This window comes from Callorhinchus milii, unplaced genomic scaffold (assembly GCF_018977255.1).
Source record: "Callorhinchus milii isolate IMCB2004 unplaced genomic scaffold, IMCB_Cmil_1.0 Scaffold2, whole genome shotgun sequence".
NCBI classification, from domain to species: domain Eukaryota; kingdom Metazoa; phylum Chordata; class Chondrichthyes; order Chimaeriformes; family Callorhinchidae; genus Callorhinchus; species Callorhinchus milii.
Genome location: NW_024704743.1, coordinates 90,210,481 through 90,229,859, shown reverse-complemented (window position 1 = coordinate 90,229,859; position 19,379 = coordinate 90,210,481). Strand labels below are relative to the sequence as shown.

The following is a 19,379-nucleotide window of genomic DNA, read 5'->3' as shown; positions in this document are numbered from 1 at the left end:
CAGCAAAGCGAAGAGACCTGTATGTTTGGGTGTTCAAAAGGTCTGATGTACAGCTACTCTTTTACTGAGCATTTAGGAATACATTAATGTTCTAATTTTATATTAGCAAGTGAGGTATATCATCCAGTTTGAAGTGTGCTTTATTTTCGCAAGTCATTAATTCTCATTAGTGATGACATTTTTTCTTACACTGTTCTCCAATAACTTCTTGACCTGCCAAATGCTGCATAAGCTGAAAAATTCTGCCCAAAGTGTGCTGTGAACGTTTGTGGTATCTCCATCAAATGAGTGTAACTGAGTGGCCACTCAAACATGCAGTTTAAATGTAGCAACCAGCTTTGGAGCGGTCAGATATGAAAATGAATCCCACTCATACCTAGGAAACTCTTAACCCATTTGACATCCAGTTTCCTGGGTATTTTCCATGTCATGCTACTTCCCTGTCTCAAAATGTTATTGCCTTTGTGCTCTGGACCCAGAACCAGTGGAAAGTACATAAATATCTGATAAAGCCGGTTTGCTGCTTATCTGTACTGTAGAGTGTAGAAAATACTTAATTGCTTTGTAAAAAAAAGGAACACAATTACATATTTATATTAGTTATTGACGGTTGACTGCATCTGACGTGTTGCAGCTTGCACCCTAAGTATCCTTATGCCAAGTGTCCTTTACTTCTTTTGAGAAACTTAGTGTTCTGTTGCGTGTTCTCTCTGTCAGATCTAGAACTCACAAATCTGTTTTTGTCTATCTTAATGTCGTATTTTGACTGTAGTTATTTCCATTACTGCGATGAACAAAGTAGAACAAAGTAAATAAGGTTTATAATCTTCCTCTCCTCTTACAAATCAATTTCATATTTTAAAAACAAATCACCCCAGGACTATTTCATTTCCCCTGTTAAAGCCACAGTGAATTCTGAGTTTGTGATCTTGGTTTGGTTGTTGGCCCTCTCTCATTTTCTTGTGCCAATGGAGCACCAAATACATTGCTATTGTAATAGATTCATTGATAGAGGCAATAAGTATATAATAAGCAATGGAATTAGGTGGAAAATGGAAAATAATGATACACCTCAGAAACACAAAGGACTAGTGACTTGTCTTCTTTCCATATGGCACCCATGAGTCTGTTTTCGTAGCTATCATACACATTTGTGTGCATCAGCATATAGGGAGAGTTAAGGATGTCGAAAGGTCACATGCTCACAGGGGTATATTTTTAGGAGGATTTTGATAGCAAAGTGAGGGAGCAAGGCTATTATTATGGAATAATAATATGCAATAATATGGGGTATGTGGAATGCCATATAAACTCTCTGCTGCCAGGTAACTTATCTGAATCCAATCTGAAACATTCTACCGTGTACAAGAAAATGAAATGTGTATTAAGGGGAAACTTGATGCACACATGAGGAAGGGATGAACAGAGTATGGGAGGTATAGGGAGAATGGGATTTAGGGTGGGTGGAGTCTAAATGCTATCACAGACTAATTAGCCTGAATGTTTTGGTACTGTACAGTCTATCGAAACAATAATGTCTGCTTCATCACCTGATTTGACCTCTTCCCCATGGAGATGGATAGGGGGAGAGAGAGAGAGGTGAGGGAGGGAGAGAGATGAGAGAGAGAGAGAGGGATGGGGAGGGACCGAGAAATGGGAAGGAGCTGGGGAAGGAGAGACCTAGAGAGAGATATGGCGGAGGAATGGAGAAGGGGGTGGAGAGAAAGAGAATGAGATAAGGTAGGGAAAGAGAGATACAAGGAAGAGGGGAAGAGAGAGATGAGAGCTTCACTCTCATCATTGCTAAGTGCTCTAAGAACCATGGGAAAGGGGAGTGAGAGAGTGATGTGGAAAGGGGGATAGACTGAGACACAGGATGAACAGAGAGATGAGGAGAGGAGAAGATAGAGAGATGGGGAAGAGGAGACGAGGAGGGAAAAGGGGGGAGGAAGAGAGTGTGAGAGAGAAGTATAGAGGGGAATGAGGGGCCTGAAAGAGAGAGGGAAGTGGTGAGGCAGAGAGGGAAATAGGGGAAGGAAAGAGAGATAGATGAAGGAAGTGAGAGGGACAGAGAAAGACTGATGGGGAAAGAAGACAGAGAAACAGACGGGGAGAGCAAGTGCTCTCCCAAGGGACATGGGGAAATGGAGAGATACGCATGGAGAAGTGGAGAGACAGCTGACAGAGAGAAAATGTGAGAAATGCACACACACAAAAAGAAAATTGTCACATAGAGAGGGATTGAGTGACACATAAAGATGGAGAATGAAAGAGAGAATGCGAGGGGTGAGAGAGACAAATACAGGGGTTGGAGGGTGGGTGGGCAGAGCGGGAGGGAGAGCAAAAGAGAGAGAGGGAGTGCAGACACACATATCATGCACGTGGAGTCCTGTAGCTCAGTGGTTAGAGCACTCGCTTTGCAAGCGAGAGACCTGAGTTCAATTCCAGGCAGGGCGAAACCTTGGGCAAGTTTCCTTACTCCACACACCTAATAATAATCCCTCCAAAACCAAAAACAATAATAAATTGGTCATTTTCAATCTACGACTGTTTGTGGAACATTGCTGTGCGCAATTGGCTGCCACATTCGCCCACAAATAAACAGTCAATTCACTTTACAGTGGGTTCTGTGAAGTGCTTTGGGACGTCCTCTCGACGTGAAAAGCGCTATATCAAAATGCAAGGATTATTATTTTTATTACAGAATGAGAGAGGCACACAAACACACACACACACACACACAGAATGAGAGACAAAAATAAACACATAGATTGAGAGGGAGAAAGTGTGAGCGCGAGAGTAACTATGGCAGACTCCCTTTGGCTCTTTGTTTTCTCGAACTCTCTGCCACCTTTGACACTGTCACCATGCCAGACTTCTCCATCATCTCTCTTCTGTGCTTCCTATCGATATTTCTGTCCTTTCACAATTTCAATCTTATCACTGATAAGTGCTCTAAGATGCTACCCTGCATGAAGGATACTATATAAATACAGATTGTTGTTGTTATCCAATTCACCTATCTCTTCCAATTGCTTCTCCTCTCCACCCCAGCATTGTCACTTATATCGTTCCTCAGAGCTTTATCTTCATCCTTTCCTTTTCACCATCTATATGCTACCCCCCCTCCACCCCCCCGCCCCCCGGTGACACCATACATAAGAATAGGTCCACTTCCACTGGCATGCGAATGACACCCAACTCTATCTCCCTGTCTCTATCCTTGATTCCAGGACCACCACTGTGCTGAAATGATAGGCTGTCAGACATCATGTCCTGGATGAGTTCTAGCTTTCTACAGCTCAATGCCAACAAGCTGACTGCATTGCTCTGCAAGGATGCTCACGCCACCTCACAGAGGCTGTGATGAACGTCACTGTTTATTTTACCTTTAACTGTCTCAAATCTTACAACTGGATGCTCACTTGCTCGGCTTTCTCTGACCGTTGTAACATCCTCCACTTCCACCACTATCTCTTCCCTGGGCTGCCAAGACCTTCGATCACACCTTCATCACATCCAGGCTTGACTGTTCGAACGCTCTACTTGTTGGACTCACCAGCTCATCCTAAAACTCTGCATCCCATATCCTGTCCTGGACCAAGTTTTGAGATCCCTTCACACGGTCCTTGTTTGGCTCTACTGCCTCCCCATTACCCAGGAGATCTAATTCAGGACTCCCTCCACTCATTGAACATCAGTCTGCATCATGTCCCTGACCTTGATCTGCCCCACCATTGATGGCCGAACTTTCAACCTTTCTGCCACCACCCTTTGTAACATCATCTCTCTGTCTTAATCCTTCTCGCCCACCAAAGCTGCCTAAGATCTATCTTTTTGACTGCACTTTTGGCCAAATCCCCTTCCCCTTCTTCAGCCAAAGTCAGCTCAGGCTCCCAGTCAGTTGTGTTGAGCTCTTTGAACTACCCTTCCAATGTGAATTGTGCTGTATTTCATATAAATTGTTGTTGTTGTTAAAAGCTACTGTGAATCCACTAAACTAACATTCCAGGTAGGTATTCTGCATCCTAGCAAATCTCTGTGTACTGAATATATACCAGGAAACCACATTAATAATAATAAATAATAATCCTTGCATATGATATAGCACTTTTCACGTCTTCTCGACGTTCCAAAGCACTTCACAGAATATACTGTAAAGTGAATTGATTGTATATTTATTGGCGAAACGCGGCAGCCAATTGCGCACAGCAGTGTCCCACAGACAGTCGTGGGTTGAAGTGATCAATTTATTATTGTTTTTTTTCTTGAGGGATTATTATCAGGCGTGTGGAGTAAGGAAACTTGCCCAAGGTTTGGCCCTACCGGGAATCGAACTCAAGTCTCATGCTTGCGAGGCGAGTGCTCTAACCACTGAGCTACAGGACTCCATGTTGAAGGCTTCTAGAGAAGAAGTGCATTTACTCAGTGGGCAAACTGAAAACAGTTGATTCATCTAAATGGTTCCCCCAATACTGTTGGGTTCATGGGATATTGTTGGTTAAGCTGAACAATACAGGCAGTGATATTGAATTGATATCATTTGGGGAGTAGATCAAGTAGACAGTTCTCACAGCTCTATTAACCTTGAAGTTTTACCCGCATTTGATCACTTTCGTCTGGGATCAAATCTAGTGCGAGCATTTGGGATGGCAAAATTGTGCACGGTAGTGTCTCGTTTGCAAGAGCGTGAAAGAATTTATAACTAGCAAATCCTACAGCTACCCTAGAGTGCTAAAGGCTGACCCTTCGGGACTCCGCTTGGACACCAATCTCAGTCCTGACTTCTGTAAAGCCAAGTGTTGAACAGGAGATCAGGTCAGAGCAGAAATCAAAGGGTTATCTTCAGGTTCCATTATTTACAAATTCTTTTTGTGTGTCACCCAATTAGATCCCAAACTCTGGTAAGGAACTATCTCAATGAAACCAAATATCGTTTGGGTGATGAATCTGTCTCACATTTAGTGCCATGCATTTTTTTGTCAGACATTTATCCTTAAATCCCCAGCAAAGCTCCTACTGCAATGCTAACAAGTTTTATTCAAAGCCTGCACAGGTAACATGGTAATTGAAAGAGAAACTTTTAGGCGGAACTTCATTGTTGGTCCATCTAGCCTATCCATCAATTTCAAAAAGATTCCTTCAGTGTATCTGTCTCTAAATCTAATGACTCTGAATCCTTTCAGTGTTAAGTTATCTAGTTCTTTTTGAAACCCTTTACAGTTCCTTCTTCTATCACCTGTGCAGGTTATTTATTCCACCTGCCTCTCAAGCTTTTATTGAAGAAAAACACCTTCAGCATTTTCTCTTCTGTATTATTTTGAAGATATAATCCCTTGAATTTTTCAGGTGAGAAAATTGTAATGGCAAACAAGTTTCTCAAAATTTTCATAATCTTAATCTCCTCTGCTCCTGGGAAAACAATACCAGGGTTGGCATACTTGCCTCAAAACTCTGTCTCATATATTCTGGAATTAATCTAGTTACCCTTTGCTGCAACAATGACGACAACAATTTATATTTGTATAGCACCTTTCACGTCTGGAGGACCCCCTGCTATAAATGAGTGTCCCTATTTGAAGCCGGGAGGCCAAGGCATCTATAAAGCACTGTTCGTCAACAGTGTTGTGAGGGCATTGGCAAAAGCAGCTGGCAATGCCCACACAGTGTAAACAGTGTTTGCTAATCCCTAATTTCCTGTTCAGAACACAGTCAGAAGACATCAGCTCGGACCCAAAGCCTATGCCTGATACCATGCAGAAGGTTGCTAGCAAACTTTGTGGTTTCTGTTGCTGATAGCCAACAGGCAGTGAAGCCACAAGAATACCTTTTAGACACCACTGACTATGTGCAGTACTTTGGATGTGGTCTTCTCCAGTTTGAAAATAACTTTTCTGGACACGTCCATTAAACACTTAGCCATGGTGTAACCTGGATACTCCATTCCAGGAGGCAAATCTAACATTGCCATCCAGTTCTCTAAAATATATTCTTCCAGACCAAAAACAATCATTAAAGAGAAGGCGACGTATTTTCATGGATAAGATTCGACAACCATTTTTATCTGGGGGATGGGGAAGGAAAAAGAGCTGTATTTTATTACTATGACCTTACACACAAGTGATGCAATGGTTTGTTTCATGCTCAGACAAATGTGTCTGAGCTATTACAGTGCTGTTAGTTTTGCCTGTTTGTAGTTCATTCTACAATGGTCTTCAACGGACTGTCCTTTTGCTATCAGTTTGAAATCCAATGTGGAGAGATGCAAAACGAACATTTAACAGACTCTTTGTCACTATCATATGACCTTAGGGCAATTATTTTAATAATCAGTGTGAATTAATATATGATAATCTTGGCTGCAATATTTCTCTGTGGCGCAGGTGGAAGTCACAGTTGAACCATTACCCTTGTCCTATGGTCTTTGTATCAAATTGCATTTTAATTCCTTTAATGCAGTAGCCATATTGAGTGCAGGATCTTGTAATCTACTTGTCAAGCAGAATCAAACTTAGAGTATGAGTTGAAGGTGTATAACAGAACACTTACCATTCATTGAACGCAGCTGAGCCTTTATAGCACAGTAGGAAAGAGGGGGGTGGGGGGTGCATTATACATATTTAATGCTTTGAATTCAGCCCTAGTGGCTGGAAACCAGTGTTTGCATCTATAAGTAATGAAGACATAACTTGAAACAGAGTGCAGTAGAAAACATGATTTGTTTTTCTGTTCCTGGCAAGTATTTTGAGGTTTCCTTTTTGCTCCCTGCTGGGTGATAGCCATGTGTTTGAATCTCTGGAGCTTGAGTGAAATCTTTTAATAATAATGGGAAACGTTTTTCTTCTCTGCCGCGCAGAACAAAGTGTTGTAATTATTGATAAACTGCTGTGCAGAGACGTATAATTTTTAATGAGTTGTTTTAACCTTACTATTATCTGTGGGTGAGAGAGGCACAACAACCTCTTGTTGGTACAAGCTGCCTTCAAACATGATGTTATAGACTGCTCCTGCTCAAGTGCCAGACTTACTTATTGACAGAAGGGCTTCTCGAAAGCCCAGTGATGTATAATTTGCTTTTACAAGGAAAGTAATACTGTTGGATGTGAGAAATGTCTCGGGGAAAAGGAGGTCATGGTAAGCTGACACGTAGAGAAGAAAACAAATCTGAGCCTTTGGGCCAATTAACTGAAAGCTTCTTAGTGTTTAAAACATTATATTTTCCTCTTATAATTTTTTTGTACTTTGACTAATGTAAATAATTTGCAATGTAACCATCCCTCCATGTTGCTGGATTTGTGCTGTGATTCCTAGTTTATGTATAACATGCCTGAATTCTAGAGGGAAAATGACTGGGCTCTGCTTTTGATAGGGGAGTAAGGTGATATTGAATCAAAGAGAGAAGTTGAAGTCCATATGCAGATTCTGTAGTAACAAAAGCAGAGCTGTGTCAGAATAAGTGGAGGTGACCTTGCATACTGCTCTTTAGTATGGCACATATAGTTATGGTGTTTGATGAAGCGGGATATTCGTGTGTAATTGAGGCACTTCTATAAATAGCAGAATCCTTTTATAAGGAAATAATTGTGTTCCATAAATTCCAACCCGTCTTATACCAGTGTGTGATCAAGAATGGCAGCCGGTCAGTGCTTCCTCATTGTGACCCCAACGTTGACATGACCGTATCTATGCAGAAAGCCGACCGGCTCCATCACATCTGAAATCATGCTGCCATGCTTCAAAATGCGACGTCGAACTTCATATCCCGTTGTCGTCCTGACACGATTTGAAGTGTGACGATGGATTTGGATTGCGTGATGTCAGGAATTGGGATTTTTAGTCATGAGAATGTCAGAGTCCATAACCCCATAATACACAGTTCTACCAGTATGAGCATCGCAGAAATCAGACTGAATGTTATGTGAGAAAGTCATGCCTTTATATTTAATATTTATGTACAATGTGCATTCATATTTCTGATTAAAACTCTCTGGAACTCCATCCCAGTGTTCCTCTCATCCGAAGGACAGCATCCCCACACACGCAAACTTTTAAAACCCACCTTAAAACCTACCCTTCTCACTGTGCTTTAGGTCACCTGATGCTCCTTCAGGTCATTCACCCCCTCGTTCCCCACGCCTACACTGCACCTAGTTACCCATACAGTTCTGTGAAGCGCTCTGAGACGTCCTCCTGACATGAAAAGTGCTATATAATTGTAAATTGTACTGTATTGTAACTAACTTACTTGTGTCAGCCTGGCTCAGTTTCAAGCTCTCATTGGGAGTTGGAACTCATATAAGATGATACTCCAAAGCAGTGCTGGAGGTGTTCTGCGATGTTGGAGGTGCTGTCCTTCGGATGAGATGTTAAAACAATAAAAACAACAACAATTTGGATTTATATAGCGCCTTCCACGCCGGACGGTGTCTCAGAGCGCTTCACTTTAATGGATTCCGGGCTGAGCCAGGGGGAGGGGAGGAATGTGATCAAAGGCGCGGTTGAAAAGAAAGGTCTTCAGCCGAGACCTGAAAATAGGAAGAGAGGGGGCGAGGGAAGGGAGTGAGGAAGGGAGTTCCAGAGCCTTGGAGCATAGTGCCTGAAGGCACGGCCTCCGATGGTGGAGCGGAGGATTCGGGGAACAAGGAAGAGCTCAGACCCGGTGGAGCAAAGGCAACGGGCACTGTTGTGAGGAGAGAGGAGGTCAGAGAGGTAGGAGGGTGCAGAGGAATGGAGGGATTTGAAGACAAGAGTGAGGATCTTGAAGTCGATCCTCTCTGGGACAGGCAGTGCAGTCTGCCAAGGACTGGGGTAATCAGGGAGCGGAGTTTGGTGCGGGTAAGAATGCAGGCAGCAGAGTTCTGGATGACCTGGATTTTATGAATGGTAGTGGAGGGGAGACCGGCGAGGAGGGCATTTGAATAGTCCAGCCGAGAGGTGACAAAGGCAAGGACCAGGGTTTCGGCGTCTTTTGGAGTGAGGTATTGGCAGAGACGTGCGATGAGTCGGAGGTGGAAGAAAGCGGTGCTGGTGAGGGACCGGATGTGGGGAAGGAAGGATAATTGCGGGGCGAACCTGACACCTAGGCCCTATCTGTATGTTCAGGTAGACGTTAAAGATCCTATTCAAAAAGTCAGTGTCTTCTGGTTTGCTGAAGAACAATTCCCCAAGACAATTGGTCATTCATTTCATGGCTTTTGTGACCTTAGATGTGCAAAATTTGGCTGCCACATTCGCTAACAAAACACATGCAATTATATCACATTACACTATACCCTGTGGTATAAAGGTATAGGCTTTAGGATGAACTCCTGATGTGAAAGGCACTAAATCAGATGTAAGGATTATTGTTTATTAGTAGTAGTAGTATTAACGTTTACATTAATTTTTGGCAATTCCTAGAATAAAAATAGAGCTATAATTTATATATAGAAGGGAGACAGATGGAATCTGTTACACACCTCTGGTAGTGTTGAGAGTTGCCAGTCATACTATAACTCGGAGGAGTGAAGGTTGAGAGTAGTTTGCAAAATCATCTGTACCCCTCAATCATATTACTGCCTTATAATATTGGGGGTAATTTGCTTTCTAAGAGCTGTTAACATGGAGGGCGGGGGGTGGGAAGTTCCGAGAGAGAAGCAAACAGCTGTGGGGCGTTGATATTTCATCTTTGACCTTTTTTTTTACTTTGACATTTCTCGGAAATCACAATTAGCCCTTTTTACAGATAACATAAATTATCGCCAATTTCAATTAGCTCTTCCACCCCTTTTGTGAATAATGTAAACTACCCACCCCACCGGGTGTGCGATATGCACAAAAGGGGTGGGAAGAGCAAGCCGACAATTACCACATTGCAAGCCAACAATTACTACATAACACATGCTCGCTGTATTATTACCTGGTAATGAATTTGGATTATCACTAAACAAGCATGAAATGATTATATCTCACAGTTATTGCACACAATTTAGATCGTTTCTTGCTTCAACCAGATGAAGTATACTATTGTAGTCAGGTGTATCCACAGTGGCTCCAAACATCAAAGCAGCAGAAAGGAAACTGCATCAAAGTTCCCCACAAATTCCGTGGAATATATCACATAGAACCAATGAATTAAAAATAATACATGCTTAGGAATCATTTCAAGGCTGTAACCACATCTTCGACATTAAATGGAGGTTAGAAATTGCTCGCATATCTGTGGTTTCTAATGTCACCTGAATGCCTCAAATAGATTATTGCTTTGTAATCACTCCTTTGTTTTCCGCCACCATGTTTACCATCTGAGTTTGTATCTTCCACATCTATTGTGAAGCAGCAATGTCAAATGACAGAAAGAAAGGGTGGGACAAAGATCTATTCTTCATCATGTTTCAGGGATATTCAGGATCTCATGTCTGTATTGGTTCTAAGCCTGGCACAGCTGGGAGTACTCTTCCCCTCTGAGTCAAGAGATTGTGGGTTCAAGCTCCACGCCAGGACTTGTATAGTCTATTAACAATCCAATGCAGTGCTGAGGGTGTGCTGCATTATTGCAGATGGTGACCCTTGGATGAAACATTGAAGCGTCTACTTGTTCAGGTGGAATGTTAAAGATCCCACGGCACTATTCGAAAAGAGGAGGGAATTTCTCCTTGCAAACAATCCCCCCAAATAAATTGGTCATTCACTTTATGGTTATTTATGGGACTTTGCTGTGTGCAAATTAGCTGCTGTGTTTGACCACAAAACTCAAAGTCACTACACTTTACAATATATCCTGTGAAGCCCTTTGGAACATCCTCCTGATATGAAAGGCCCTATACCAAATATAATTGTTCTTCTTATTATTTTATTATTGAGGAGTGTGAGTTAAGGATGCTGTCTTTCCATTGGTGTCTATTGCACTGTTCATTAATTCTGAAAGAGTATCACCAGCACCAGGGGTCATTCCACCCAAAGCTAAACAATAAAAACGTTTGTTGACTGTGTTTGCTGTTGGGTCACTGCAGCCTTTAAAACAATAGGATCTAATTTGTGGTATTTCTTAATATATTACTTAAATAGAAACGTATTTACTGAATTCCTAAAACATCGAATGAACAGAAACATGCATTCAATGATGTTTCAGATATTTGGGATTGCACCTTTCAGTGCATTCTATGTTTTGGAAACCAAATAACTCACATTTCGTATAAAGAAAATACTGCAAATTAGACCCTACAAAGTAAAACAGGCATGTTTGTGCAATAGAATTAGAGGATCTCTTGCACCTTAAAATAAACTGATAGGTTAGTTAACCGTGTAATACTGTCAATTGGAAGATTGTTTGTTTGAAAAAATAGCTTGGAATATGATTCCAGATATACTGCAGATTCTGAAAACTTCAGTCCAACACAGGTTCGCTGTCATGGGGTGGCATTTCATTAGAACCACTGACAAGTTTGAACAAACTCCCGGTGTATTAAGGGTGATTCGCTGAAGCTTGGTACCTTTAGAAGCCTTAGCAGACAAAAACACCTTATTATCTGCTGGAAAATGTCCATACATTGTCTGAGCTTTGTAGAATCTCCCTTTTATTCTTTTACATTCTTTTTACAATCCATTTCCCAGGACCTGAGCAGATTGACTGCAAGATCCTCATCCTAGCCTTCAATTCCTTGCACAATCTTATTCCATTCTACCTCTGCAGTCTCTTGCAGCCCTATTCTTCAACTCTCTGCTCTATTGACTCTGGTCTGCTTTTTGTTGCTCACTCCTTCCATCCAACCCACAATTAACGATCCTATGTCTCCACTCTCTGGACCAGTCCCCCAAAATCCCTTTGCTTTTCTCTTCAAAATCTTCTTAAAAACATCTCTCTAAATGCAGCTTTGGTCATCACCCTCAAATTCCCCTCATTCCTCCCTGCTCGGTGACCCCTATCATATTTGTGAAGTGCTTTGAGGTGTTCATCTTATGTGCAATCCTGCTTGAAAGATACTATCTGTGGTATCTGTAGTATCTTGTCAATGACCCAATGAACAACAACAAATTACATTTGCATAGTGCCTTTCACTTCGGGAGGACGTCTCAAGAAGCTGGAAAGTCAAGGATTTGCACCCGAGTTGGGATCAGGATGGGTGAATGGCAGGGTGAGAGTAGAAGGGTAACCGAAGGCAGGGTTGAAGAGAAACGTCTTCAGACGAGCCTTGAAGGAGGCAAGGGAGGGGGAGGCGGGAGGTGAAGGGATTGTGAGATGGAGTTCCAAAGGGTGGGGGCAGAAAGGCTGAAGGCCCGACTGCCTTTTTTAAAAAAAGCTAAGACGGCTCTTTTGTTTAGCACAGGAAGCTACAAATAGCCAACTTCTGGGTCAGTAAGTCCCTTCCATCTTGATTTGCTGCTTTGCTCATGTGCAGCAAATAAATGGGCTGACTACGTGCACAGTAAGTGAACTCCAAAGTGCAACCACATTTCAAGTGAATTTACATGATAGTGAAGTATTATGATAACAGCTGCACTGTATAATTTGTTTGGGTTAGTCGAGTGTCTGATGTATATGTAAACCCATCCCCAAGCTTAAGAGTATCCCAATCAAACTACCGAGAATTCCACTTATGCATGTCACTGCTACATGGAAATTTCCCTGTGTCTGGAAAGGAATTTACACTCTCTCCCTGGAGGAATGCACCATGTGTGCCTAACCTCAAAATCTGTGGAGGCTCAGGTCGGCAAAACCTAAGGCTTGGGGAGTCCAAAGTGTGTGTTGAGGTTAATCGGGTAATAACAGGATTGTCTGGATTCAGTATCTCAGAGGCTATACTGAAGTGCCAACAAATGTCCCAATTCTGGGACGTCAGGACGCCACTGACCTGCTATGCGAAGTGAAGTCAGTAACGCATCCTACACGTAGCTCTCATGCACGCAAAATGAAGGAAGCGACACCAGCAGTGATCTGCTGATCCGGAAGTTATTTTTAAGCGCAGGATGCTGGCTGGGTGCCCTGCACATCTGGTATAGCATGAATCCACAGTAGACCCACTATAAATGAACATGCGCTCAACCAGGGAGCATTTGGATGGGGTGGCCCTATATTCCTTACTCAGCCAGCTGCTCCATCTTTTGGTAAAACAGTTAGTGGGTAAAACGGTATTTAGGACTTGCAATGAAATCTGCGGATTTATCTGTATCCTTGAAATTTTATTGCATGGCTTGATTCCTGCATATTAAACTGAATCTAAACATGACTGGATGCAAATCCTATTTACATGTGACTATCCCTCTTCAAATTGAACATATGAGTAATAGTTGTTTGTAACATTGTTCACTCATGGCGGTCTTTAATCCCCAGCCATTCGTCATGACTGATGGGCCATGGCACCTCAAGAATACCTTCCCTTTGATTGTGTGGCTCTTGGAATATAGTGATACAAACAACAGGAGTTTATTCTCCTGCTTGTCAGTAAAATTGTCAGTAAATTTGCAGTGCTCCGATATGCTTTCCAGGGTGAAGAGTGCTATATAAATGCAATCTGCTGTTGTTGTAAACTTAATGACATTTGACAGTGTGTTGTAATTTGTGAGATTCGCTAAAGGATTTGTAAATAGCAAATCCAGATTTGCTATATGGTGAATTATCCCCTTACGTCAGGTCAGTCAGTGGTACAGTCAGAGAAAATTTCAAACACCGCCCCAATGCTGAATGTCACCATTTGATGCAGCAGAAGAGGAAACAGACTGAATTAATTAAGTTGCCTTCTTCTTCTGCTGGACTCAAATTCACTGAGACCTCCAGTTCTCACTGTGCCCGGCTGTTTGAGATTTCCTCTGACTGTAAAGACATCCAAGATGCAGCCACAAGATTCTTGAATCATAACATGATTGTTAATAAATATTGCAAGGAAACAACACAAATTTCACCCCGATATTGTCACTACCTCATTGGTAATGTGCTTTCAGTTTTCCCCCATTGGAAATGTCCAGCCCCCTTTGGGTGTGGCACTGAATTATTTACTATGGAAAAGCGCAGGACAAGCAAATCCTCGAGAAACCACTGCTAACAAGGTTAACCTCACCAATTTCAAACCAGCAGCCATTTTGAACCCTAGAGTAGGCTGAACCATACCAGTATGTATCGTGGAGTGGAAAATGCAGTTTCATAACAGGTTTGATGTAATAATTATCACATCGAAAAAATAATCTGAATTTCAGAACAATAAGCGATTGTTTAGATGGCAACTGCCCATCCCCAACATCGCCACAGTGGTCATCCTTCATCATAGTGAATTTGTGTAGTTGTCCTATCTCCTATCTCTTTAATCCTAATAATAATCCTTACCAACGATGAGGTGCCTTTCACATCACTTCAATAATTATTATTATTATTATTAGTAGTAGGATGTCTCAGAAAGCTTCACAGGATTGACTGAAAAGTGTGGTGTTGCAGTGCAGTAGATTTTGTCAGTGTATGTAGTGGTATCCAGTGGCATCATGTGGTATCCAGTGGTATAATAATAATAATAATAATAATAATAATAATTCTTGCATTTAATATAGCACCTTATCATGTCTTCAAGACATTTCAAAGCGCTTCACAGAATATACTGTAAAGTGAATTGATTGTATATTTTGTGGGCGAAATGTGGCAGCCAATTGTGTACAGCTTTGTCCCACAAACAGTTTTTTTTTGAGGGTTTATTATTCCCGGAAAAGCGAACCGCCAATCCACTAACAATCAGATTCCTATTTACTGCTAGGTTAACAGAGTCATGTAGAGTAAGGAAACTTGCCCAACGTTTTGCCCTGCTGGGAATCGAACCCAGGGCCTCTCGATTGCGAGGCGAGTGCTGTAACCACTAAGCTACAGGATTCCATAGGTATCCTATGGTATTTAGTCGTATCCAGTGAAAAACACTCAAATACTACCTCTGGGGTTTGATGGAAAGTATTTTTGACTCACTATTGCTAAGCAGGTACTTAAGATGACGGTTAAACAGTTTTGAAAAAAGGCCTTTGATCAAACTGTTGTGCTGAGTTGGATTGGCGGGGGGAAGGGGTGGGGGGTGTTGAATTCACAACCGCAAACCGATAATAAATATCGGTTGATATTCTGCTATTTATTAACAGATTTGATGTGATATTGAATTGTTTGAATTGGATTGAATCTGTTATGAACACGTCGCATTTTTCACCCCACGTTTTACATCAGCCTTTTTTTGCCCGTGAAGTGTGCAATGGATCTTTGTGCTTTTCGATGTGTAATTTATTGCCAGCTTTTTGCTCTTCAGGTACATTAGTCCCTAATCATTTCTCCTGCCTACCGATTACAGTCGGTGGGTTTTCCTCATCCTTACGTATATGTATCATGGAGCTCCATTCCTTATTCAGTGTGTTTCCCTGCTATGCCTTGTGCAGAATGCTGAGGTACCACAAATCTCGCAGTCCACTCCTGTCGACTCCACTGCATATTTTATTTAGTGCCTCATGTACTGGTGTAGGTCATGCAGCAGTCCTATCAAAGGCTATTGTAAATCTGGAATACAGTACACACTGGGTGAAAGCCGACAGTTCCCTCACATCTGCTACCTGAGAAGGCTGATGCAGGCCTCGTGGAAGCTGGGTAAGTTGCGTGGCTTGCAAATGAGAGGGGCTGATATCTGATGAGGGGAAAAGGTCTAAAAAAAAATGCACTGATGATGGAGGAGCAAGGATTCATTCATCTCGCGTCTCATTCCTGCACAGCATCTATTAGAAATGTACGGAATGGCACGAGGCACTCGGGATACGTGTATGTTATGTAAACCAAGTGTGAGCTTTCTATGGAGTCGTGTTTGTGCTGCTGTTCTTTTATTTTTGAAGGGAGCTGAGGGTTAGAGCGAAACAAGGCTGTAATGCTCTCACAGTGGGCCTGTTCTGTTACCTTTGCTCTGATTATATAGGTTTGGGGCGTGCAATACATACAGCCCCTATTTACTATTTATTGATTTATTGTTAGTGGGGGGCGGGGGTGCTTGGGTAGATTGCAGTACATGTTGCTGTGTGTAGCTGATGGTTTGTGAGCATACATCCTCTGTAAAATATTTTTNGTTTGCAACGAATTTTGATCACAGCTTTTTGATTGAATTTTGATCATACACAATGGTATCCTCAAGGCTTCCAGATTTCCAGATTGTTGCAGAGGAGGAGAGGCTCCCAGTGAGCACAGGATTAGGGAAAATATCAGGGATCAAGTCGCCCTGGTCAGGCTAACCTACCTTCTACTGGTTGCACAGCTACAGGCAGGTCATCCAAGCCACTCTCAACACGAGGGAACCTAAAACAGGAAGAAAATAAATGGTAACAGTAGAGAGTCATTAAAAATCACATTAAAAATTATAGGAATCCTAGAAATCTTGAAAATATAATTTATACTGTGGAAACGCTTGCCTTTGAGCCTGAGATTTCCACCGCTGTTAAGAAAATACAAGGCATTTGGCTTCCTTTGATGTGATGTGGAAATAGCTTTCAGTGTCCATGCTGCATGATTTTAGCCAAGAGAAATGAGACCTTGAATCCAGGTTTGAGAGCGACAGAAGAAGAAAACCCAAGTGGACATTAATTCCTGCCTGAAGTATCTAAACGTGATGTTGCGTGGTGCCTTTTTAAGTGCTGGCTTTGCACTTTTGTGGTCACTGTTTCTAGTCTCAGTCATGACATATACTTGAGATGCTGTCTTCAACAAGAACCTGCGCTTGTATTGTGCCTTTCATGTAATATGATCATTTGAGTAATGCCACTTTAGAGGGGATGAAAACATTGCTAATTTGTTCTCTCTTACCTTATTTTGCTCTTTATTTGGTGTATCAGTCTTTTGAGATTGATAAAATTAATACCATAAACATAAAGTACAACTTCCGTGGGAGAGGGGAAAGGGTTAGGGATGCAGGTGGAGAGCTGAGCATGTTCCCTAGTCTTTACCTGGCTCTGAGAAGATTTGCCTGACTCAGAAAAGCCGGTCTGCAGTAATCCAGCATTGCTGATGGGCAATCAACCAGTCTATATGATCACTGAGACTTTGAGGGGTAGATGTGCTGTCAATGTTCCAAACTCCAAGCTAATGGGATGATCCTAACTGGATAATTACCATGATATTTTTCAGCAGTTTGTAAATGTAAGCTGTGAGTTCACTGATGCCCAGGGTATTGCTGATGGCACACCAGCCAGCCTTGCTTGTCAGCAGGATTTGGACGGGAAGACCAGTCATAGGGAGGAGGGATTCTTCCCACTCAGTTCCTGTTAACCCTGCAAGCCAAAGCTGTAATGGGTAGGGTAGTCGAAATTGGACAAACAATGGGAAGCCTGCCAGACATTGGTCTCGGCAGTTTCTAATAATAATAATAAACCTTGCATTTGATATAGAGCTTTATCACGCCTTTGAGACATCTCAAAGCGTTTCACAGAATATAGTGTGAAGTGAATTGACTGTATATTTTGTGGGCAAAATGTGGCAGCCAATTGCGCACAGAAAATGGTTTGAGTGACCAAATTCCATTTTTTTTAATATATGTTTATTTTTAAGGGATTATTACCCCTGCAAAAGCGATCTGCCAATTGACTAACAACCGGGTTCTTACTTACTGCTAGGCAAACAGAGGCGTGTGGATTAAGGAAACTTGCCCAACTTTTCATCCTGCCTGGAAATTGAACCCAGGTCCTCTCACTTGCGAGGCTAATGCTCTAACCATTAAGCTGCAGGACTCCACAAAGTTTAGCTGGCTAAACTCCAGGAGTACCTTAATAATAATAATAAAATAATAATAATATTAACAATCCTTGCATTTGATATAGCACCTTATCACATCTTCGCAACGTCTCAAAGCGCTTCGCAGAATATACTGTAAAGTGAATTGACTGTATATTTTGTGGGCGAAATGCAGCAGCCAGTTAAGCCCAGCAGTATCCCACAAACAGTCGTGGATTGAAGTGACCAATTTATTTTTCATAGGAATTATTACCCCCAGAAAAGCGATCCGCCAATCGACTTATCATTGGTTCAGTCATACCAAAGTGGAAAAGGTTGAGATCTAAAAGGGAACAGACCACTTGCCAAGGGGGGTTAGGTGCTGCCACACAGTGGTCCACAATTGACGCCGACGATTTTAAGCCCAATCACAAACTTTAACCCTGTAAATATTGCCATAGAAGTAATGAAAAATGGTAAAGGAATCAAAATTTCAGATGTAAACTGTATCTTGAGTCCGGTGTAATCGTGCAACATTGCAACTCTACTTGTCTGACGAGCCAAACAAAATCTAGTTACACACCCGGAATGCTAAAGATTCCTGGGAGGAAATTTCCTGTCTGCCGTCAATGAAATGGCAGACAGGGATATATATAAAATTAAATAATTTAAACAGATATATTTAATTAAGAAGGCAAAAATAAAAATGCAGCTTTTTGAGATACACTGAGTGTGAGTCCCTGATCAGCACCGCTTTCTTCCACCTCCGCCACATTGCCCTTCTCCGACAATACCTCACCCCAAAAGCTGCCGAAACCTTGTCCATGCCTTTGTCACCTCTCAGCTAGACTACTCTAACGCCCTCCTCACCGGTCTCCCCTCCTCTACTATCCACAAAATTCAGCTCATTCAAAACTCCGCCGCCTGCATTCTTACCCGCACCAAACTTCATACCTTGATTACTCCAGTCCTTGCCAATCTCCACTGGCTCCCTGTCACAGAGTGGATCGAATTCAAGATCCTCACTCTCGTGTTTAAATCCCTCCATTCCTTGGCAACCCCCCCATCTCTCTAATCTCTCTCCCCACAGCAGTACCCGCTGCCTCCGCTTTACTGGGTCCGGCCTCCTCCACGTTCCCTGAATCCACCGCTCCACCATCGGCGGCCATGCCTTCAGCCACTACACTTCGGAAAACTTTGGAACTCCCTCCCTCAACCCCTTCGTCTCGCCCCCTCCTTCCCATCTTCGGGTCGGGTCTGAAGACCTTCCTCTTCGGCTGCGCCTACGGTCACCTTCCCCCTTTCCCTGGCTCGGCCTTTGGGCTCCACCATTGTTACGTGCACTGAGACGCTGTCCAGGGGTAGAGTGCTATATAAATGCATGTTGTTGTTGTTGCTACTTTTGGGGAGGGTTGGGGAGGAGATTGATTGGGGCCCACTTTTTGAAAGGATGGAAGTTGTGGTATATTTTTGTACAGTGATGGAAAACCTAAAGGTTAAAGGAGGGGGAAAATTCTAAGACGTTTGACATTTTCCTGATGTAGAAATGGAGAACCCACACTGGGCAGAAAATGGGGTTGAAAATGCAGTGTTGGCAAACTGAAAGCTGCTTTGCTCATAGCGACTGCTGATTTGTGAATTACATTAATAGGATTTGATATGTAATTCACAAAAAATAATGTTCCTGAAGGCTAGAAGGTAA

The 19,379-nt window shown here is 42.3% G+C and overlaps 1 protein-coding gene across 1 annotated transcript in view; it reads left to right on the top strand.

Moving 5' to 3' along the window:
- rims2a (regulating synaptic membrane exocytosis 2a) overlaps positions 1–19,379 on the top strand; it is a 390,995-nt gene that overhangs the window by 70,525 nt on the left and 301,091 nt on the right. The window lies entirely within an intron of this gene.